Here is a 24,167-nt window from a genome sequence, read left to right on the forward strand (position 1 = left end):
GAGGGGTGGGCCTGTGTTGGCGGAGTGTGTGGGACTTCTTCAGCGGAGCAAGTGGGTCTGCTTCAGTGGGACAGGTGTGCACATGGGACAAGACTGCATTGGCCAGGTGTGTGGGTCGGTGGGTGGTGGGGCTTGTAAGCTGCAGCAGACTTGTGCCACTGGCCTCTTTACACAACCACACAGGAAATCTGTCCCACCTTCCAATGCCTGAAACGATTGTATGCTGCCATGCCTGGGGCCAGCCCCACTCAGCTGCACCCCCAAGAAAGCTGACAACAGGCTCACATTCTGGAGGCCTAGAGCAATTGTGAGCCCCTGAGCCTAGCAACCAGCCACATTGGGGGCCTGACTCACTTAACAGCAAATCAGCAGCAGGTGTGTGCTATTAGACCTTGCAGCCAGCTGTGCTGGGGTTCCTCGTGCCCAATAAAGTGACTAAAGTGACTGTAGTAGCTGCACACAGCTGAGCCTTACAACCAGCTGGCCTGGGGGTCAGCCTAGCCTACCTATGCACCTGCAGCAAGAGCAATCCTGCCACAACAGAAGGGAACATGTAGCCCATACAGGTGACACTCCTGGAACATTTGAAACTGGTGAGGAGAGGGAAGCACATTGCTGGGCCCCATGAGGCACCTGTTACACAAGGCCATATATCCAAAATTGGGAGATGTAGCTGATCTACCTAATACATAGATATAGGCACAAAGAAGTAAGCAAAATGAGGAGACAAACGAATATGTTCCAAATAAGGGAACAGGACAGATCCTCAGAAAAAGAACTAAACAAAACAGAGATAAACAGTCTACCTGATAAAGAGTACAAACTAATAGTCATAAAGAGGCTCACTGATTTTGGAAGAATAGGTGAACACAGTGAGAACTTCAACAGAGAATTGGAAAATATAAAAAAGAACTAATCAAAACTGAAGAATACAATAATAGAAATGAAAAATTCACTAGAGGGAGTCAACAGCAGAGCAGACGACACAGAAGAATGGATCAGCGAGCTGGAGGAAAGAATAAATGAAATCACCCAAGCTGAACAGAAAAAAAGAATTAAAAAGAATGAGGACAGTCTAAGGGATCTCTGGGACAACATCAAGTGTACTAACATCCATATTATAGGTGTCCCAGAAGGAGAAGAGAGAGACAAAAGGGCAGAGAACCTATTTGAAGAAACAGTAACTGAAAACTTTCCTAACCAAAGGAAGGAAACAGATATCCAGGTACAGGAAGTAAAGAGAGCACCACACAAGATGAACCCAAAGAGGCTCACACCAAGACACATTTTAATTAAAATATCAAGAATTAAAGATAAAGAGAGAATCCTAAAAGCTGCAAGAGAAAGGCAACAAGTTACATACAAAGGAATCCCCATAAGGCTATCAGCTGACTTCTAAGCAGAAACCTTACGGGCTATAAGGGAGTGGCACCATATATTCAAAGTGCTGAAAAGAAAAAACCTAAAGCCAAGAATACTCTACCCAGCAAGGTTATCATTCAAAATGGAAGGAAAGATAAAGAGTTTTCCAGACAAGCAAAAACTAAAGAAGGTTATCATCAATAAACCAGCCTTACAAGAAATGTTAAAAGGACTTATTTAAGTGGAAAAGAAAAGACCACAAATAGCAATAAGAAAATTATCAAAGAAAAACAATCACTGGTAAAGGCAAATACACAGCAAATGTAGCAGATCATATAAAACTAATAGGAAGGTCGAAAGATGAAAGTACTAAAATTATCTATTTCCAATGATAAGAGGTTACACACACACATACACACACACACACACACACACAAGAGGTGAAATATGATATCAGAAACATAAAATGTGGGAGGAGGGAGTAAAAGCATAGGGCTTTTAGTAAGAGGCCAATATAAGAGATCATCAACTTAATATAGATTGCTATTTACATAGGTTATTATACACGAACCTCACGATGATCACAAACCAGAAACCTATAATAAATACAAAAAAAATTAAGAGAAAGAAACCCAAATATATTACTAAAGAAAGCCATGAAATCACAAGGAAAGAGAGCAAGAGAAGAAGAAAGGAACAGAGAAGAACTACTAAAACACCCAGAAAAAAAGTAACAAAGTGGAAATAAGTATATACTTATCAACAGCTACTGCAAATGCCAATGGAGTAAATGCTCCAATCAAAAGACATAGGGTGGCTGATTGGATAAAAAAACAAGGCCCATATATATGCTGCATAAAAGAGATTCACTTCAGACCTAAAGACACTCACAAACTGAAAGTGAAGGGATGGAAAGAGGTACTCCATGCAACTGGCAATGAAGAGAAAGCTGGGGTAGCGATACTTACATCAGACAAAATAGACTTTAAAATAAAAACTGTAACAAGAGACAAAGAAGGGCACTACATAATAATAAAGGGAACAATCCAACAATAGGATATAAGACCTGTAAATATCCATGCAACCAACACAGGAGCCCCTAAATATATAAAGTAATTATTAACAGACATAAAAGGAGAAATAGACAGTAACACATAATAGTAGGGGACTTTAACACTCCACTTATATCAATGGATAGATAATCCATACAGAAGATTAATAAAGAATCAGTGGCCTTAAATGACACATTAGACCAGATGGACTTAGTAGATATATACAGAATATTCCATCCAAAAACCGCAGGATACACATTCTTTTCAAATGCACATGGAACATTCTCCAGGATAGATCACATACTAGGCCACAAAACCAGTCTCAATAAATTTAAGAAGACTGAAATAATACCAAGCATCTTTTCTTACCACAATTGTATGAAGCTAAAAATCAACTACAAGAAGAAACCTGGAAAAGTCACAAATATGTGGACATTAAACAAAATGCTACTGAACAACAATTGAATGAATGAAGAAATCAAAGGAGAAATCAAAAAATTTAACTCCATAACCATGGTGATGAGGGGTGGGAAGAGAACGTGAGGGAGAGTGAGAGTGAAAGAAACACATCTGTGCATCTGCCCTGGCATGAGCCTGAGATGACAGATAGAACCTGCAGTTCCTGCAGTCAGCCTGGATTCCCGGGCTCTTCTCCTAGACTGGGAGTCTCTTGGGGCATCTATGAGGGTAAATCCCAGCCTCCTACGGTGTTCAGTCAAAGAACTGCAAATCATCCCAGTGCTGGAGGAAACAATAGCTCCACTGGTCTTGCTGAGAAGGCAAGACCATACTGACTGGTCAATTTAAGGAATTTTCAAAAAGTATTCTCTATTTAACTATTTCATTTAATTCTTTGACTTCAGAATCTAGAATAAGATGTGAATTCACTGTAATGTTTGCCTTTGGGAGTTGAAGTAAAGAGCTTTAAAAACTGAGGGGTTGCCTCAGGAAAGCAGACCCAGTGTGGTTTGTGTGTGTGATATGAAAAGTGCCGGAAGGCTCACAGAATCAGAGTTTTGGAGGTGGAAGGGAGTCTTCCTAACTGCCAACACTTCCCTAACTTTTCCTGCAATGTCCCTAAAGGCACTCAGCCCCTGGGAGATGGAGTGTTTGCTCCCAAAGCTTCCTGCCAGCCACAGCCTCAATTTTCCTTGCAGTCTCCAGTTTCATCTTAAAAATTCATTTTAATCTTTCATCCAACTTCTTCATATATTTATTTCTTATATAAAAAAATATTTTAGATTTCCTATCTACAAGGAAGATGTAACACAATAACCATCCGACTTTAGACATCTCCTTTGCACAGTCCCAGGGTGATTATACTTTAGTGAGAGAAGCACAGAAGTTCAATTTCCTTATATTACAGATAAAGCAACCACAGCCAAGAGAGGAGAAGGAACCAGCCCAGGGTCACACAGCAAGGCAGTGGCATAGCCGGGAAGAGAAGTTTTCTGGCCTTAGACCTGGTGAGCTTCCCACCACTGGCTGCTCGTCTACCAGCACTTGGGAGTGGAGGGCCTTCTCCCGCCATTCCTCAGAAAGCACATTCATCAGACCAGAAACTCACTCAATCAGTGATCGGAAGTCCAGCCACCCTTTACGGCTGTGGTCAGACACCAGGAACTTGATTTGCAGGGTGGGACACTCAGAAGCCATAGAGTCCACCTCTGGGGCAAGGGTATCAGTGGTTACGATGCCCTTGGCTTTAGACACTTGTAGTCGGTAGAGAATGTCCTTGGCCTTCAGTAGGGTGGTCCCTGGCATGAAGACAATCCCTGGGGATGAGAAAGGAAAAGTTTGTCTTAGTTTCTCTTTCACAACCATGGGCTTCAGGTCTGCATTGTCTGCATAGAAATCCCCTAACCTTTTGCTTGCAAAGTACAGTCTGCAGACCACCAACTGATACACAGAATCTCACACCCCACCTCAAACCTATTGAATTAGAATCTGCATTTTAACAAGATGCCCAAGTGATTCCCATGCACATTAAAGTGTGAAAATGCTGCCCTCACCTTTCCTACACTAGATGGATCCAGCTGGTAGACAGATGGACCCTACTTTACACAATTTCACATGGGATCTGGGAATACAGGTGCAAGTAGGACAGTGTCCCTGACATCAGGACTAGCACATCCCCACCCCCGTCTTTCTCCTCTCACTTCCCTCTCTGTCAGTTCCCTGTTGTCATCTTGAATCTCTTCTCTTTCCTTCATTTCTCATATCCAAATTTAACCTCATTGTCCTTTGAACTTTCCTCTCTTCCTCTCCATCTTCCATCACCAACAATTAGGTCAAGCCTTTGTGTGCTCCTATTGGATTCTAATCTCTCCACCAGATGCCCTGTCCTGAATCTTCCAGCCACCCATCTTTCATATTATTACCTGCTTAAGTTCCACAGAGCACTGACTTTTCCCCACCACACTTCTCTGCACTAACACCTCTGCCCTCTCTCCAGGAAAGCACCACACTCTCCTTCCTGACATTGAAGGTGCTGCCCACTCTCCACCTTTCTCTCCCACAACTCTAATCTCTATTTCAAAATGGCCATTCTCACCTAGGCTACGCCTGACTCTAAGCTTTTGCATGTGCGATGCCCATTCACGGAATTCCCTTCCTTTGCTTCTACTCCTCTGTAATTCTGCACATCCCAGGGTGCTCTGCTCATGTCTTGGATTTCCCATGGGCCTTCTCTTAGATCTACAGATGACACGGTTTCTCTATGCTCCCTCTGTCGTTGCTACAAGTTCTTGATTCCACATGACCTTGATTGATTAACCAACTATTTTATTTGTGAGAGAATATGAGTGAGAGAGAGAGAGAGACAAATATGAGCAGGAGCATGATGGATTGTTGTATGAGCATGCATAGAATAACTGAAGTGATTTAAAAAATCCATGAATCCCAGACTGATTCCAAATTATATAGCTAAATTGATAGGTATTTAAAAGGGGAAAGAAAATCTCGACAGAAAAATGCTAACTAACAAATGTAGAGGGAATGATATAAATAGAAAATCCTCATATAAAACCACCATAATAATAGTCAATTCCGTCAAGAATCATCAATGGATACTCACACCACAGGGTGAAAGACTGTTGGGGAAAGAGATATTCACACAGTCTCCTAAGTATTACACCACAGATTACTTATTAATCGCAAGGGGAAATTGCAAGGGGAAAATTGCCTTTACAAAAGTGGGTACCACCTTACCAGAGTGATACAACGATATCACTGGTGGTGGAACAAACCAACTCATATACCCCCTGATGTGATGCACTGAGAAAGACACAAGATTGCCCATCTACTATTTCTGCTAAAAATGCTTATCCTGAATATAATCATAAAGGAAGAGTCAGAAATACAAATTCTGAGAGACATTCTGTAAAACAGCTGGCTTAGATATTTCAAAAATGTCATTGTCATGCAGCAAAGGCTAGGGAACCATTCTATATTAGAGACTGAAGAGACATGACAACTAAATGCAATGCATGATCCTTGATTAGATTTAAAGAAAAAAAGGCTATAAAGGGCATTACTGGGACAATTGAGGAATTTTGACTATGCATGTATATCAGTAACTATATTGTATCAGTGTTAAACTTCTTGTGTGATAACTCTGTTGTGTTTACGTGAGGGGAATGTCTTGGACCTTAGCAGATACATACTCCAGTGCTTATGGGTATTTTTCTGGTATTTATGGATATCACAATGTCTGCAACTGATTCTTACATGATTCAGTGAGGAAGGGGGCTTAAATATGACAAAATGTTAACAATTGATGAATCTTTAAAAGAAAGTAGTAATGTCTGAGACTGTACAAAAGACAGTGTGTGTGTGTGTGTGTGTGTGTGTGTGTGTGTGTGAATGGGAGAGAATTACGACATTGTGTTTGAGAGTGGATGAGTGTGAGGGAGAGTGAGTGACAAAGGACAAAAGAATACATGAGGGAGTCTGAGAAAGAGAAAGACTGTGAAGAAGAAAGAAGGTAGGGGAAGAGAAAGCACCTAATATTCCAGGACCACTTGACTCTAGGCCAGCCCTAAGGTCTATTGGGGTCTCTCTGAGTCACTGACCTGTTCGGATGCAGCCCACAGTCACCAGCCACCACTCAGGCACTCGAGGCAGAATCAAGGCTAGACGCTCTCCCTGCTGCAGGCCACAGGTCTGCGTGAAGACGTTGGCCGCATGGCGGGTTAAGTCTGCCATCTCTCTGAAACTCCACTTCACTTCATCCCCTTGGTTATTCACTCACCACAGGGCTGGGTTTGGACCTCTCTTGCCCTCCTGGTCAAGATCATACACCATGTGTTACTTCCTGCTTCAAAGGAAAAGGGCACTTATTTGGCCAATCCACTGCCATAGTCATATTCCAGTATGAGCACAGCTCAAGCACTGAGACCCAATTTTAAAGCAATTAAAGAGCCAAGAGAAGTTAGGAGTGGGTGTGATGCAACCAAGTTCTTCTGGCCTACTGTAGCCACCTCCTCTCAAGTCACATAAAACCATGAATAACCTTCATGTCTCCTATTGAAGACTTAAAGCTCCATTCCCCCATGTGTCTGTCTTAGTTCCATATAGACAGTGGGTTCCCCTCTATGCCTCAGTTTTCTCATCTATGAAATGGCAACAATAATACTACCTAGAAGGTAGTAAAGTTTAAATGAGCTATTTAAATGAATAAAGTGTACAAAGCAGTGCCTGGATCAAGTAGGTGCTCAATAAATATTACTATTATTATTATTGCTACACAATAAAATAAAATAGGCTCATTTAGTTCCTGAATATTTGGGGGAATATTTTTAAATAAATTACTTCTAGAGGTGAAGTCAGCAAGAAGGCAGACTAGGAAGCTCCAGGCCCTCATTCCTTCAGAGAAACATCAAGTAAACAACAGACTAAAATGGTTTTATGGGAGCTCTTGAAATAGTCGAGGGTCTGCAGCAACCAACAAATGCCCAAACAATAAGAGCCATACTCAAAATGGTAGGACATTTTGTGATGTTTTTGCCTACTCTTGCACCACCCCCTCTCTGATGTGGCACAGCACAGTCAGGAGGAAGCCACCCAATTCCAAGCCCCTCCCTGGGACAGAAGGAAAATTGTGTAACTTGTTTGCAACATTCCGGCTTGTCTGGGGGCTGCCTGAGGGACTGGTTTCTGTCTCGTCTGACTTGGTGCTCAGATGGGAAGGGTGGCATAGTTTGAATATCAGGTTGAAGGTCTCTGGAAGCACTGGCAGATGCCATGGTGTGTGAAGACTGTAGACCTGTAGCCACTTAGGGGCAACAAACTGCAGGCAGAGGAATACAATAGAACATCTAAGGCCCCAAGAAGAAGCAAGGATGAGACTTTTATGGAAATTAAGGTATATAAGATCAGCCATGTGTACGGGAAAATTGGAAAAAAGAACACGCACAGGCCCAGGAAAGAAACATGCCAGAAAAGACCTGAGAAGGCCTTAAGTTTTCACACTGAGAAAACTACTGAAGGTCTTCCCCCACATGGAGCCAATCTTCACAGACTGAGAGAGGGGGCTCCTTTTTTCAGACGTCCAATTTTCAACAAAAGATCACAAGGCCTACAAAGAAACATGAAAATATGGCCCATTCAAAGGAACAAAATAAATCTCTAGAAACTGACCCTAAAGAAACACAGCCCTCAGTTACTAGACAAAGACTTTTAAATGACCATCTTATATATGCTGAAAGACCTAAAGGAAAACACCAACAAAGAACTAAAGCAAATCAGGAAAATGATATATGAACAAAATGAGATGATGAACAAAGAGATGGAAATTACAGAAAAGAACCAAACAGAAATGCTGAAAAATACAGTAACTGAAATAAAAAACCTTACTAGAGGGGTTCCACAGCAGACTCAAATTGGCAGAAGAAAGAATCAGTAAACTTTAAAACAAGTCATTTGAAATTATGGAGTCTGAGGAGCAAAAAGAAAACAAATGAAGAAAAGTGAATAGAGCCTACGGGATTTACGGAACAATCGCAAGTAGACAAATATACACATTATGAGAGTCAAAGAGGAAGAAGAAAGATAGAAAGAGGGACATAGAGCTTATCTGAAGAAATGATGGCTGAAACCTTCCCAAATTTGAGTAAAGACCTGGATATACACATACAAGAGTCTCAATGAACTCTAAGTAGGAAGACACAAACAGATCCACACAGAGACACATTATAATCAAATGATAAAAGCCAAAGCCAAAGAGAGGCTCTTGACAGCAGCAAGAGAAAAGTCATGTATAAGAAATGCTTAATAAGATTATCAGTGGATTGCAGACCAGAAGGCAGTGGGATGATATATTTAAAGTGCTGAGGGGGAAAAAAACTGTTAACCAAGAATTTTATATCCAGCAAACTTATCCTTTGAAGATAAGGGAGAAATTAGGACATTCCCAGATAACCAAATTAAGGGAGTTCATTTCCACTAGACTTTCTCTGTAAGAAATGCTAAAAGGAGTCCTCAAGTTGAAATGAAAGGACAGTACAGAGTAACTCAAATGTGAAAATAGGAAGTTCTTGGATAAAAGTAAAAACATGGACAAATATAAAAACCACTATTATTGTAATTTTTAGGCATAACTCTGGTTTTTATTCTGTAACAAAATTTAAAAGATGAAAGCATAAAAATAATTATAAATCTATGTTAATGGGTACACAATATATAAAGATGTAATCTGTGACACCAATAACATGAAGTGGAGAGGTGAGATGGAACTGGAAAGGAATAGATTTTTGTATGTGGATGAAGTTAAGTTGTTATTAGCTTAAAGTAGATTGTTATAACTTTAGGATATTATATGTAATATATACAATACAAAAGGAAATGAGAAGAGCATCAAAACATATCACTACAAAAAATCAACCAAGCACAAAAGAAGGCAGTAAAAGAGGGAATAAGAGACAAAAAATAGCTATGACATCAAGAAAACAATTAATAATATGGCAATAGTAAGTCCTTCCCTATCAGTAACTACTTTAAATGTAAGTGGACTAAATTTCCCAATCAAAATACAAATATTGGCAGAATCAATAAAAAGAACAGGATCAAATTGTATGCTGTCTACAAAATGATAGAATATGATAAAACCCATAAAAAAAAACTCTCAGAAATGTTCCTGCAATAAAAAATGCCCAGAATATAATATCAATTTTTAAAAAGCAAGACCAGGGCAGGCCCGGTGGCGTGGTAGTTGGGTTTGCACACTCCACTTTGGCAGAACCGGGATTTGCAGGTTTATCATCCTGGGTGCGGACCTACACACTGTTCATCGGGTGATGCTGTGGCAGCGTCCCACACACAAAGTGGAGGAAGACAGGCACAGACGTTGGCTCAGGGCTAATCTTCCTCAGCAAATATAGGAAGATTGGCAGTGGATGTTAGCTCAGGGCCAATCTTCCTCACCAAAAAAGAAAAGAAAAAAAAGCAAAACCATATTTACATTATAATCCAAGTATATATTAATATTCATTCCTTCATTAAACATTTCCAAGTTCTCATTATTTCTGAGGCCAAATGTTTTTAGAGGCCATCATGTTCTTAGACCAAAAGGATGTAATGGTGAACAAGACACACATATACACACATATGTAAATGGTTTTTAATATTTATGGTCAATTTTTGTTTTCTTGTTTAAATCAACTTTCTTATTTTCCCCACATTTTCTATAATGAGCATGTTTTTTTTTTAAAGATTTCATTTTTTTTTATTCCCAAAACAAAACATGTTCAGAGTAAAAATTCAGGCAATGCAGAGGCTTATGAGCGGAAAATTTCTTAGAAACAGAAAAATTTCTTCAAATTTCTCATCACATCTTCACTCCCTGAATGTTAACACTGAAAACTGTTTGGTGCATATTCTTCCAGGAATGTTTTCTGCATATGTACAAACATGACCCTACTACATTTGACTCAGATGATTGGAACAAAAGAAAGTATCATTTGAGATAAGATTAATATATATGTATATACATATATATGTATTCATATCTATGAAAACATCAGTGCTATGAAAAAAATCCTTGCCCAACAGATTAAAGAATATTAGCAAGTGTAAATGACTGGTGTGCACTGTTTCTATAAGGGGAGCAGAGCAGGGAATGTTCCTGTAGGAGTTTAAAAAATGATGGAAGAGCCGGCATATCAAGGTAGAAAACAACTGTTATTGCTCAAAATTCAGACAGTATTTTAGCCCTTAACTTTCACAACTTAAAGAAGATATTGTTTAAGCAGTTATGGACTTTTGTGCTAAGGAGTAATCTGATAATGTGATATTAAGAGAAGGGTGGAAGAAAAAATACAACCCTTACACTGGATTTGAAATTTAAAGTTTCATGCAGTGAGATTTGAAGCCAAGGAAAATCAAGAAATCATTTTAAAAGATAAAATGTTGAGTAAGCAACTCAGCAATAAAAATAAATGACCAACTAATACACAAAGCAACGTGGATGAATCTCAAAAACACTATGCTGAGATTCTGAGTAAAAGAAACCAGACACAAAAGGATGCATCCTGTGTTATTTCATTTCCATGAAACTCAGGGGAGAGAAATATAATTTCTAGTGACAGCAAATCAGTCGTTGCCTCAGACTCGGGGTGGGGATGGGTGGGTACTGACTGGGAAAGGACAAAACGAAACTTTTGAGGTGATAAAATGTTCTAAAACTCATTAAACTTTACACTTAAAATGTGTGCATTTTATTCTATGTAAGTCATACATCAATATAGTTGATTTAAATAAACAAAAACCTACATAGCTACTCCTTGCTAATCTCTAACTAAAATATACTTTGAAAAAGGAAAATTGAAAGGCTTATCAAATACTTCGGTGATTCATGAGTGAGAAGATTCTTTCTGAATATTAAAACACACAAGAGTTTATTGTCTATAGAAAGAGTTTGCCTCAGTATTAATTAAAATGAAACACAAGTTGAAATTTCATGATTTCTGTAAATTAATGATAGAATATGACAGACTGAGAAAATTTAAGTCCTAGTTGACATAGATAAAACACTTTTCCCCAACTGTGATATAATTCACATTATTTTCCGTTGCATTTGGAACATTTACCAATCTCAAAAGATTAAAATAGAGTATGTTTTCTGACCATAATGAAATTAAGCTAGAAATCATCAACAATAAGACAACGAGAAATGCACCCCCACTGTCTGGAAACTAATCAATACACTTCTATATAATCTATGGGTCAGAGAAGAATCAAAAAGGCAAATCGAAAATATTTTGAACTGAGTGTTACTAAAATATGACATCAAAATTTGTGTAATGCACCTGAAAGAAGTGCTTAGTGGGAAATTTAAATTTTTAAATGCATCTATTAGAAAAGAAGGAAGGCTGAAGGGTAAGCATGTAAGCTTCCATCTCGAGAAGCTAAAAAAATACCAACAAATCAAATCCAAGGAAAGTAGAAGAAAAGAAATAATAAAGATAAGAGCATGCATCAATGAAATGGAAAACAAATACACAATAGAGAATACCAGTAAAAGCTGGTTTTGAAAAGATTAATAAAATTGATAAACTCTTAGAAAGACATATCAAGAGAAAAATAGGGAACATATTAACAATATCAGGAATGAAAAGTATACATTATTACAATTCTTACAGACATTAAAACAGCAATAAGACAAAATTATAAATAACTTTATGTCATTAAATCTGACAATTTGGATGAAATGGACAAATTGTTCAAAGGAAAAAAATACAACTTGAAGAGTGATGTCGGCATCATGGCTGAGTGAGCTTCCCCTATTGAACTCTCCCTGTCTAAGACACAACAAAAAGGACATTCACATTCCAACAGAAGTTATTAACACAACACAAGGGACGTCTGAGGCACTCACGCAGCTGTACACCCGAGGACTGAGGTGCTGGAATCCCCAGAGGAAGTGGAAGGAGGTAAGAGGAGCTCCCCTCACTCCCAAAGGACAGCAAACCTGAGACTGAGACCACGCAGCTCTCAGGGAGGGGGGAGGGGCAGCCCTCCACAAGAAAACCAGTGCTCTCCAAGATCCCTCACAGCCCGTGGGGAATTGCTTTCCCCTTGTCGTGAGGGTACTTTCGACAAGCTAGCCCTTCAGGAGAGCAGAGAGTGACAGTGAAGCGAGAAACATCTGGGATTGGGGAGGCAAAGTAAGCGTCCCTCCACCCTGCCCGCCTGGTGCTTCAGCACAGCGGCCCTGAAGCCTCAGCTCAGCAGAGCTTCAGCTCAACTCCAGCCCCCGTGCCAGTGGAGGTGGCGTGCCCACACCCAGACCCCAGAGGCAGCGGTCCCCATGTGCCCAGGCACCAGTGGTGGTGGTGCGCCTATGCCCTGGCCATATCAGCAGCAAGCCCCCAGCACCCTGGTGCCACCAGTGGCACCAGTGCTCCCACACCCCGGCACTAGAGGCCGTGGCTTCCCGGAGCCCTGGCACCAGTGGCAGTGGCACACCTGCACCCTGGCCCTAGCGGGTGCCTCAGCCCCAGAGGTAGCAGCCCCCCAGCATCCAGGCACCAGTGGCGGTGGCACACCCACACCCCGGCCCTAGCAGTGGTGACCACCCAGTGCCCCAGTCCCCCCAGCAGCAGCAGGGTGCCCGTCCCCAGCACCAGAGGCAGTGGCTCCCCAGAGCCCTGGCCCCAGAGGTGGTGGACCCTGGTGCCCAGGCACCAACGGCAGCAGCCCGCCTGCACCCTGGCCACAGCGGCTCCAGTGTGCCTATGCCCCGGCCACAACAGCTCTGGCTCCTTGGCGCCCCAGCCCCAGTGACTCAGGCCTGACTGTGCCCAGGCCCCAGCTGCCCCAGCTCAACTGCACCATGGCCCCAGCTGCATGGGCTCAATGGCGCCCTGGCCACAGCTCCTTCAGCTCAACCATGCCCTGCTCCTAGCTCCTTCAGCTCGACCACCCCCCAGCTCCAGCTGCTTTGGTGTGGCCATGCTCAGGCTCCAGCTGACTTGGTGCCAGCTACTTCAGCCCAGCTGCACTCCAGTCACAGCTTGTTCAGCCCAGCAGTGCTCCAGCTCCTGCTTCTTCGGCCCAGCTGCACTTCAGTTGCAGCTGCCTCAACCCAGCCATACTCCAACTCTAGCTGCATCAACCCAGCCACACCCCAGCTCCAGCATTTCCTGCACTCCAGCTCCAGCTGCTTCTGCTCAACCGCACTGAAGCTGGGCCACCTTTCAGCTCCAGCTTCTTCAGCACACCCACATCTGAGCCCCAGGTGCTTCAGCCTAGCTATGCTCCAGTCTCAGCTGTTCCCACACTTCAACTCCAGTTGTTCCTGCACTCTAGCCCCAGCAGCCTCTGCTCAGCCGCACTTCAGCTCAGCCATGCTTCAGGTCCGCCATGCCCCAGCTCCACCATGCCCCAGCTCCGCCAGGCCCCAGCTCAGCTGCAGGCCAACCAGAACATCCATGGATGGACTTGGGCACAGAATACACAGGTCTTAACCCCCAGCCAGCGGCGACAAGAGGAAACTGCAACCAGATATTTTCACTATGAGGAAAAATAAGTTAATACTGACAGGCACTATGCAAACATATATTAAATCTCCAGACCAAAAGGAAAATGACAAGCACCCAGAAATCAACTCTGAAAGCACAGAAATGTATAACCTTAATGACAGAGAATTCAAAACAGCTATCATAAAAAAGCTAAATGAAATACAATCAAACACAGATAGACAATTCAATGAAATCAGGAATTTCTTCCCAAAAGAGATTAAAACAATAAAGAAAAACCAATCAGAAATCTTAGAAATGAAAAACACAATAGAGGAGCTAAACACAAATCTAGAAGCCTTAAGCAACAGAGCTGACAATAAGGAGGAAAGAATTAGCAATACTGAGGACAGCAATGCAGAAATGCTCCAGATGGAGGAGGAGAGAGAACTAAGACTAAAAGGAAATGAAGAAACTCCCCAAGAAATATCCGACTCAATTAGGAAATCCAATACAAGGATTATAGGTATTCCAAAAGGAGAAGAAAGGGAAAAAGGAGCAGAGAGCTTGTTCAAAGAAATAATAGCTGAGAACTTCCCAAACCTGGGGAAGGAGCTGGAAATACCAGTGAATGAAATCAATAGATCTCCTAAATATATCAACATGAAAAGACCCTCTCCAAGGCATATAGTAGTAAAGCTGGCAAAAGTCAACAACAAAGAAAAAGTACTAAGGGCAGCTAGACAAAAAAACAAATAAATAACGTACAGAGGAATTCCTATCAGGCTTACAGACGATTTCTCAACAGAAACTTTACAGGCTAGGAGAGAGTGGAATGACATAGGAGAAAATATCCTTCAGATATGATGGAGAAATAATAAACTATCCCTGATAAACAAAAGCTAAGGGAATTCATTGCCACAAGACCCCCACTACAAGAAATACTCAAGAAGGCCCTCATGTTTGAGAAAAAAAAGAGAAAGAGGATACAAAGTTTTGAATAAGAAGGAAGATAGGGCAACAAAACCAAAAAAATTGCAGCTCTCTATCAGAATAGATTAGCAAAGAGTTAATTACAAAACCAAGGATCAAGGGAAGGGAGACACCAAAAATAACTTATAATCTCATCACTTTAAAGACTAACTCACAACGCAAGATGGAATAAGACATGACAACAATAACTTAGAAGGGGACGAGGAAGAGGATTGAATCTACTTAGTCTAAGAGAAAAAAAAAGCCATCAAAAAATGGACTATCACATCCATGAGATTTTTTATACAAACCTTGTGGTAACCACTAACCAAATAATCAGAACAGAGTCACACACAATAAATAAAGAGAAAACTAGGAGAACTACAAAACTGAATTGGTATTCTGAAACACATGGGGAGAGAAACAAAGGAAATGCAAAAGAACCAGAAAATGAGCCATAAAATAGCAACATTAAGCCTTCATATATCAATAATTACCCTAAATGTAAATGGACTGAACTCTCCAGTCAAAAGACATGGAGTGGTGTGGTGGATTAAAAAACAAGATCCAACCATATGCTGCCTCCAGGAAACACATCTCAGCTCTAAAGACAAATACAGGCTCAGAGTAAACGAATAGAAGACAATACTCCAAGCTAATGGCAAACAAAAGAGAGCAGGTGTTGCCATACTTATATCAGACAAAGTTGACTGTTAAGATAAAACAGGTCATGAGAGACAAAGAGGGGCACTATATAATGATAAAAGAGGACACTCCACCAAGAAGACATATCACTTATAAATATATATGCACCCAACACAGGAGCCCCAAAGTACATAAAGCAACTATTAACAAACCTAAAAGGAGATACTAATAACAACATAATAATAGTAGAGGATCTTAACACTCCACTTACATCGATGGATAGATCATCCAGACAGAAAGTCAACAAGGAAATGATGGACTTAACTGAAAAACTTGACGAGATAGACTTAATACATGTAGATAGAGCACTCTATCCAAACACAGCAGATTACACATTCTTCTCAAGCACACATGGAACATTCTCAAGAATAGACCACATGCTGGGAAACAAGGCATGCCTCCATAAATTTAAGAAAATTGAAATCATAAAAAGCATCTTTTCTGACTATAACACCATGAAGCTAGAAATCAACCACAAGAAAAACACCGGGAAAGTGACAAAGATGTGGAGACTAAACAACATGCTACTGAACAACAAATGGATCATTGATGAAATGAAAGGAGAAATAAAATCATATCTGGAGACAAATGAAAATGAAAATACATTGTACCAACTCATATGGGATGCAGCAAAAGCAGTCCTGAGAGGGAAACTCATAGCAATACATGCCCACCTTAACAAACAAGAGAAAGCTCAAATAAGCAACCTCAAACTATACCTAAGAGAATTAGAAAAAGAAGAACAAACAAAGCCCAAAGTCAGCAGAAGGAGGGAAATAATAAATATCAGAGCAGAAATAAATGAAATCAAAACCAAAACCATAGAAAGGATAAATGAAACAAAGAGCTGGTTCTTTGAGAAGATAAACAAAATTGACAAACCCTTAGCCAGACTCACCAAGAAAAAAGAGAAGGCTCAAATAAGTAAAATTAGAAATGAAACAGGAGAAATTACCACAGATACTATAGAAATATCAAAGATTATAAGAGAATACTATGAAAAACCATATGCCAACAAATTGGACAATCTAGAAGGAACAGATAAATTCTTAGACTCATACAACCTCCCAAAACTGAATCAAAAAGAAATAGAGAACCTGAATAGACCAATCACAAGTAAAGAGATTGAAACAGTAATCAAAAACCTCCCCAAAAATAAAAGTCCAGGACCAGATGGCTTCTCTGGAGAATTTTACCAAATTCAAAGATTTAATACCTATTCCTCTCAAACTATTCCAAAAAACAGAGGAAGATGGAACACTTCCCAACACATTCTACAAGGCCAACATCACCCTGATACCAAAGCCAGACAAAGACAATACTAGGAAGGAAAACTACAGACAATTATCCCTGATGAACATAGATGAAAGAATCCTCAACAAAATATTGGCAAACCAAATACAGTAATACATTAAAAACATCATACACCATGATCAAGTGGGATTGATACCACAGACACAGGGATGGTTCAACATCTGCAAATCAATCAATGTGATACACCACACTAACAAAACAAGGAATAAAAACCATATGATCATCTCTATAGATGAAGAGAAGACATTTGACAAGATCCAACATCCATTCATGATAAAAACTCTCAAAAAATGGGTATAGAAGGAAAGTACCTTAGTATAATAAAGGCTGTATATGATAAACCCACAGCCAACATCATACTCAATGGGGAAACACTGAAAGCTCTCTCTCTGAAAACAGGAACAAGACAAGGGTGCCCACTCTCCCCACTCTTATTCAACATAGTACTGGAGCTTCTGGCCAGAGCAATTAGGCAAGAAAAAGGAATAAAAGGAATCCAAATAGGCAACGAAGCAGTAAAACTCTTGTTGTTTGCAGGTGACATGATATTATATATAGAAAACCCTAAAGAATCCATTGGAAACCTATTAGAAATAATCAACAACTACAGCAAAGTTGCAGGGTACAAAATCAACTTACAGAAATCAGTTGCATTTCTATACTCTAATAACAAACTAACAGAAAGAGAACTCAAGAAGACAATCCCATTTACAATTGCAACAAAAAGAATAAAATATCTAGGAGTAAATTTAACCAAGGAAGTGAAAGACGTGTACAATGAAAACTATAAGACATTATTGAGTGAAATCAATGATGACATAAAGAAATGGAAAAATATTCCATGCACTTGGATTGGAAGAATAAACATAGTTGAAATGCCCATACTACCTAACGCAATCTACAGATTCAATGCAATCCCAACCAGAATCCCAAGGACATTCTTCACGGAAATAGAACAAAAAATACTAAAATTCATATGGGGCAACAAAAGACGCCGAATAGCTAAAGCAATCATGAGAAAAAAAGAACAAAGCTGGAGGCATCACAATACCTGACTTCAAAACATCCTGGAAAGTGACAGTAATTAAAACAGCATCATACTGGTACAAAAACAGATACACCGATCAATGGAATAGAATTGAAAGACCGGAAATAAAACCTCACATCTATGGACAGCTAATCTTCGACAAAGGAGTGGAGAAAGGAAAGTCTCTTCAATAAATGGTGCTGGGAAAACTGGACAGCCACTTACAAAAGAATGAAAGTAGACCATCTTCTTTTGCCATATGCAAAAATTAACTCAACATGGATCAAAGACCTGAAAGTGAGACCTGAAACTATAAAACTCCTGGAAGAAAATATAGGCAGTACACTATTCATCATTGGTCATAAAGGGATCTTTTCGAATTCCATGTCTACTTGGCCAAGGGAAACAAAAGAAAAAATAAACAAGTGGGACTTCATCAGATTAAAGAGCTTCTACAAGGGAAATGAAACCAGGACCAACATGAATAGGCAGCCTACCAGCTGGGAAAAAAATATTTGCAAACTATATATCCAAAAAGGGACTAATATCCATAATATATAACGAACTCACACAACTCAACAACAAAAAAACAAACAACCTGATCAAAAAATGGAAAGAGGCAACGAACAGACACTTCTCCAAAGAAGATATACAGATGGCCAATAGACACATGAAAATATGTTCAACATCACTAATCATCAGGGAAATGTAAATCGAAACCATGCTAATATATCACTTGACACCCATTAGAATGGCTATAATCACCGAGACAAAAAAAACAAATGCTGGAGAAGCTGTTTAGAAATGGGAACCATAATTCATTGCTGGTGGGAATGCAAACTGGTGCAGCCTCTTTGGAAATCAGTATGGAGATTCCTCAAAAAATTAAAAATAGAAATAGCTTACGATCCAGTTATCCCACTGCTGGGTATCTACCCAACGAATCTGAAATCAACAATCCTAAGAGGCTTACCCACCCCTATGTTCATTGCAGCATTATTCACTATAGCCAAACATGGAAGCAACCCAGATGTCCTTCAATGGATGAGTGGCTAAAGAAGATGTGGTATATGAATGTATATATGTACACACACACACACACACACACACACACACAGTGGAATGCTACTCAGCCATAAAAAAAGACAAAATCGTCCCATTTGCAACAACATGGATGGACCTGGAGGGTATTTTGTTAAGCGAAATAAGCCAGAAAGAGAAAGACAAACACCGCATGATTTCTCCCATAAGTGGAAGAAAAACCAACACACAGACAGAGAGAACTGCTTGGTGGTTACCAGGGGCAATGGGGTGGGGGGCGGGCACAAGGGGTGAAGGGATGCATTTATATGGTGACTGACAAACACTGATGTACAACAAAAATTTCACAAGAAAGAAAAAAAAAGAATGAAAAAAAATAAGATGACTATGGTTAAAAAAAAATACAACTTGTCAAATCTGATAGAATTGAAATCTTAATAACCTTGTATCTATTCAAGAAAGTAAGTCTATTACTAAAAGCTTTCCTACAATGAAAACCCTAGATTTTATTTCTAAAATTTTTGGTATGCATACAAGTGTGTTGAGTTTGACTTGAAAAATTGATGTTTTTTGGTTTTTTAAGAAAAGTGATATATGTCAATTATTTCTCAATAAAACAACAACAAAAGAAAATAATAATAAACTTCTAAATTCTTTACGAAAGCACTTAGAAGAGCACCTGGCACACTGTAAATGTTCGGTCAATATTTATTGAATGAATAAATAAAAAACAACTCTGGGATACAAATAAGGAATGATAAGGAACTTCTGGGTTAAATTAAATCTAAAGATGAGATGAGGCTTTTATTTCTTTGGATAAAGGGAATGATTTGTTTTTCTAAATTGGGCAGCGATCAAATTTTCTGGATGTAGATTACGACCAAACTATTCATTTTAAATATGGCCACATATAAGATTGATTGTAATTTAACTTACAAAGAAAGTAGTTTAAATGTAATTTAAAATGATAAATGGCATGCTATTCCTTTGTAGATTGCCATTGATAAAAAATGGATGAACTCCTTACAGGCTCACCAAATGACTAATATGTAGTATAATATGTCAAACTGGGAGACACAGTCATGGAGAATCAACTCACATGGATGAACCAGTAATTAACTGATACCCAGACTTTAAAAGAATTTACCAAGGAAGATTACTCTAAAGGTCTGGAAGTTAAAACTTTTTGCATTATGTTTAATTGGGAAATAATATGTATTATTCCATTAATATTTAGATAAGTTGGGATAATCTTGTTTTTATACCAGAGGTCGGAAACCCAGAGCCTACAGGGACCAGGCAAGTAACATAAATGAGAGAAGCCTGCCAGGTTCCTCTGGGGCAAACTGGAGAGCCACACATCTTCCAAGGGGGCAGCAACCATTTAGCTCTACCAACTGCTGCCATACAGGAATGAATGTTCACTTTGAGACGTGATTTTTACATAAGAAGCCCCAAAGCCCAATTCTGGTTCCTGAACTCTGTTGCCTTCTCTGCATCAGGGCTGCCTGTGCCAAAGCTTCCTGTATTTTCCCGTGCACGTTTACAATACATCCATGAGAAAGTAAACAGCCCTTTGCCAAAATACAACCAAGTCATGGCCAGGCCCCCATGTTGTGTTTCTTGTGCTGTTTGTGTTGCTGTCCAGGGTCTGCATGCATTTAGATTCTTTCAACATATAGTTAATGTGCCAGGCATGTTCTGTACTCTGGGGATACAACAGTGAACAAAACAGCAAGAGTTCCATGACCTCATGGAGCTTACATTGTAGTGCCAATGACACTACATGTGTATAAGAATTACAAAAGATTTAGACTCTTTGTGAATACCATGGAGGAGTCCTTTATGGGATGTTGGGACAAAAGTCTAATAGTTTCAGAGGAATATGAGGACCCTTTAAAATTGTACAGGTCCTAGGACTGTTACTAATTATTTACGTAAAATTACAGAATTAAATTCAGGAGCCACAGAACACAGACTGATTGGCTCAAAGAAATCTAGGCAGACACGAATATTGAATAGTAAGGCATTTGGAATGTGTGGCAGCATATAAGTTAATTTCCTTGAGCAAACATTATAGGACAAAGAGCCAGACATTATGTGGTCATGACATTCAGCTGTTTTTTTTTTTTTAATCTTTGTGGTTAATACATATTTGACTATATTTATTGAGCAATGTTTAATGTTAAATTGCATCAGAGACTGGCAGGAAGAATTTGCTTATGTCATGATTTTTTGCCAAAACAAACAGAAGTTAGTGTCACAGATGCTGTACTCATCTTTCCTAAGACATGAAGTGGGGAAGTACATTATCTAAAGAGTGAAAATGAAGAGTTCTATGTTTTGCTTACTTTTCTATTCCTATTATCTACAATAATGCTTGGCACATGTGAGGTGCTCACCAAGTCTTAGCTGAATGAATGAATACAGTATCAAGGAGACAGAATGAATGAATCTGGACATGAATGTGACCTCTCCTGAATAGATCTGAGAGGCTGCTCCAGGAATCAATTGAAGTTGAGTAACATAGGGTTTAATTTCCCTCTAGGAACCCAGAGTAACATAGGGTTTAATTTACAAGGACAGTCAGGGGTTATAAATTGGTGGCCTGAATGAGCAACTGTATTCCACCCATGGACCTATGTTGTCTAGTCTACAATGCATTTTCTTTTGTTTTATAATGAATTCTTTGGAAAGACTAAAAAAATAATCAGAAGATTTCACATAAAAATGTTGGATTTCTAACTTACATTTTACAGGTAAAATGTGTTGAAAAGTGAGTCAAAATAAATTCTGTCAATCTGTTATGGTTTGGGCTGTGTTGTTGGGCTGTAATGTGTTAGCCATGGATCAGCTTCTGGGTGATGTTCATTAAGTTGTAAGGGGAGGTCCAGGAAGCCAGAGTGGACTGTGGTGGCATGCCCTCTGGGGGGTCTTTCATAGGAGCAGCAATAAAACCTATGGTGCTTATAATGTAAGTTTCAAAATTAATTTATTCTACAAACATTTATCAAGGGACTGCTAGGTGTCAGGCATCATGTATCATTAGAAAGACACTGACCATGATCAAGGCAATTGGAAAAATGGAAGCAGACAGATCAGAAGTGTTGTGAGAATGAAAATTATTGGGATGGGGATCCTGGGGGTGGGAGAAATTTGGATACATGGAGGAATTGACCATGACTGATAATGAGATATAAAACCCAACAAAAACTGGCATTCTCTGGGGGAATTTACTTGATGGTTATCTAAATGGGTTGATGCATGAACTAACTAATAAGGACTTTATGAAGATAAATGAGGGAAAAGTGATGGCATCACTTCCTCCTCTCTACCTTCTCCCTCTCTAGCCTATACCATGATTCCAAAGGTCTTAACCAGATTTCTGGTCTGGGCAGCAATGAAACTCAGTTTATCGTCTGAAGGCAGAGATGTTTTGGCATAATCAGTTGTGAGACTAGGTTAAACAGTCATCCATCGCTTAACGATGAGCATACTATTCTGAGTTCTGAGAAATGCACCGTTAGGCGGTTTCATCATTGTGCAAACATCATAGAGTATATTTAAACAAACCTAGATGGTATAGCCCACTATATCCCTAGGCTATATGGTACTAATCTTACAGGACCACCGTTGTATATGCGGTCTGTCATTGACCAAAATGTCCTTATGCAGTGCATAATTGTAATGGATTACAGAATCAGACAGCCTGGACCCAAATTCTGCTCCTTCACTTATTAGGTATGTGATTTCTATAGGCTATTTAAACCCTAGGAACCTCAGTTTCCTCATCTGGAAACTGGGGTAATAAAAGCACTCATCTGGGCCGGCCCCGTGCCTTAGCGGTTAAGTGCGCACGCTCTGCTGTTGGGGGCCCGGGTTCGGATCCCGGGCGCGAACCGACGCACCGCTTCTCTGGCCATGCTGAGGCCGCATCCCACATACAGCAACTAGAAGGATGTGCAGTTATGACATACAACTATCTACTGGGGCTTTGGGGGAAAAATAAAAAAAAAAAAAAAAAAAAAAGCACTCATCTAATCAGAGTATTAAATGTAAAGTGTTGACACGGCAAATAAAAGATGCTCTCTATTTTCCTTGGGGTTATTACAGAAATTCAGAGGAAGGGAAAAAAAGGAGGTGGGGAGGAAGCCCCCATGAAAGGCATATAAGCTTTGAGTACTAACATATGAAAACACATTCATAGGAAACTTAAAAATTATACCAAATCTCTGACTCCATCTCAGGCGAATTCTCTCTTCTGTACAAAGACAGTGTTGGGTGGTGGACATCACCAGCTGGAACTTAGTAGCCGGAACACCACCCATCGTCTACCCTAAGTCCTAGTGTTACCACTGCTGCTCTCCCGGTCTGTCTCTGGGGAAAAGGCAAACCAAGAAATTGAGTTTTTCTGCAGAGATATGTAAACTTTAGAGGCCACAGGGACAGGTTTCTCTGGACATACCCTAAAGCCATGTTCCCATAGGTAGTTGATAGGGAGGACGCCAGTTGGACATGCCATCCTCACAGGAAGATGGATGACATGACTTACCTACATGTGTCAGATGCTCATGTGCACAATGAGGTGGTCTGTCCCCTCCCTCTGAGTGTAGCCTGAAGTCAAGCCCAAGTTTGATGAGATGAATTCCAGTTAGATTCACAATCCCATTCGTTGAAGACTAACAGACTCACACTAACATCAATTTGTTGACCTTGTGATTAGAACTTTGTACTTGTTCACAATTATGGAGCACTGACTGTGTACCTGCTGTCTTGTTTCTTAAATGAGATTATCCCCATTTCACAGATGAAACCACTGAGGATCAGAGAAGTGAAGAAGTCACTAGGCTGAGAATTGAACCCCAAAACATAAGTTTCATCTATGACACTGGTAAGCTGAGGCAGAAGCTATTCTTGGTTCTGTGCCCCTCAGCCTACTAGGAGCAAGATAAGGCCAGTGAGGCCACTCCTGTTCTCACCTCCGATCACAGATGCCTCTTCACCTTCTCCATTTGAGTCCAATAATCCAGTATATCACTTGCAAAGTTAAATTCCTCGGGTGTGTCATGGTCATTCCATCTTGGGGATTCACCTCCTGATAAAGGTTGGCAGCGCAGGTGCCAAGGGGCAGGGACGAAGCCCCCATGGCAGGATTTGTGGATGCCCCAGAGGACCCGGAACCTCATCAGCCACTGCATGGTGGGCAGTCCTCAGGAAGCAGGCACAGAATTCTCAGGT

At 40.1% G+C, this 24,167-nt stretch overlaps 2 pseudogenes; both read right to left on the reverse strand.

The window, feature by feature from the left end:
• LOC131421989 (acyl-coenzyme A synthetase ACSM2A, mitochondrial-like) overlaps positions 1-24,167 on the reverse strand; it is a 75,361-nt pseudogene that overhangs the window by 8,124 nt on the left and 43,070 nt on the right.
• LOC131422495 (acyl-coenzyme A synthetase ACSM1, mitochondrial-like) lies at positions 3,936-24,127 on the reverse strand (annotated as a pseudogene).

The sequence above is a fragment of the Diceros bicornis genome, chromosome 26 (genome assembly GCF_020826845.1).
Source record: "Diceros bicornis minor isolate mBicDic1 chromosome 26, mDicBic1.mat.cur, whole genome shotgun sequence".
NCBI lineage: Eukaryota > Metazoa > Chordata > Mammalia > Perissodactyla > Rhinocerotidae > Diceros > Diceros bicornis.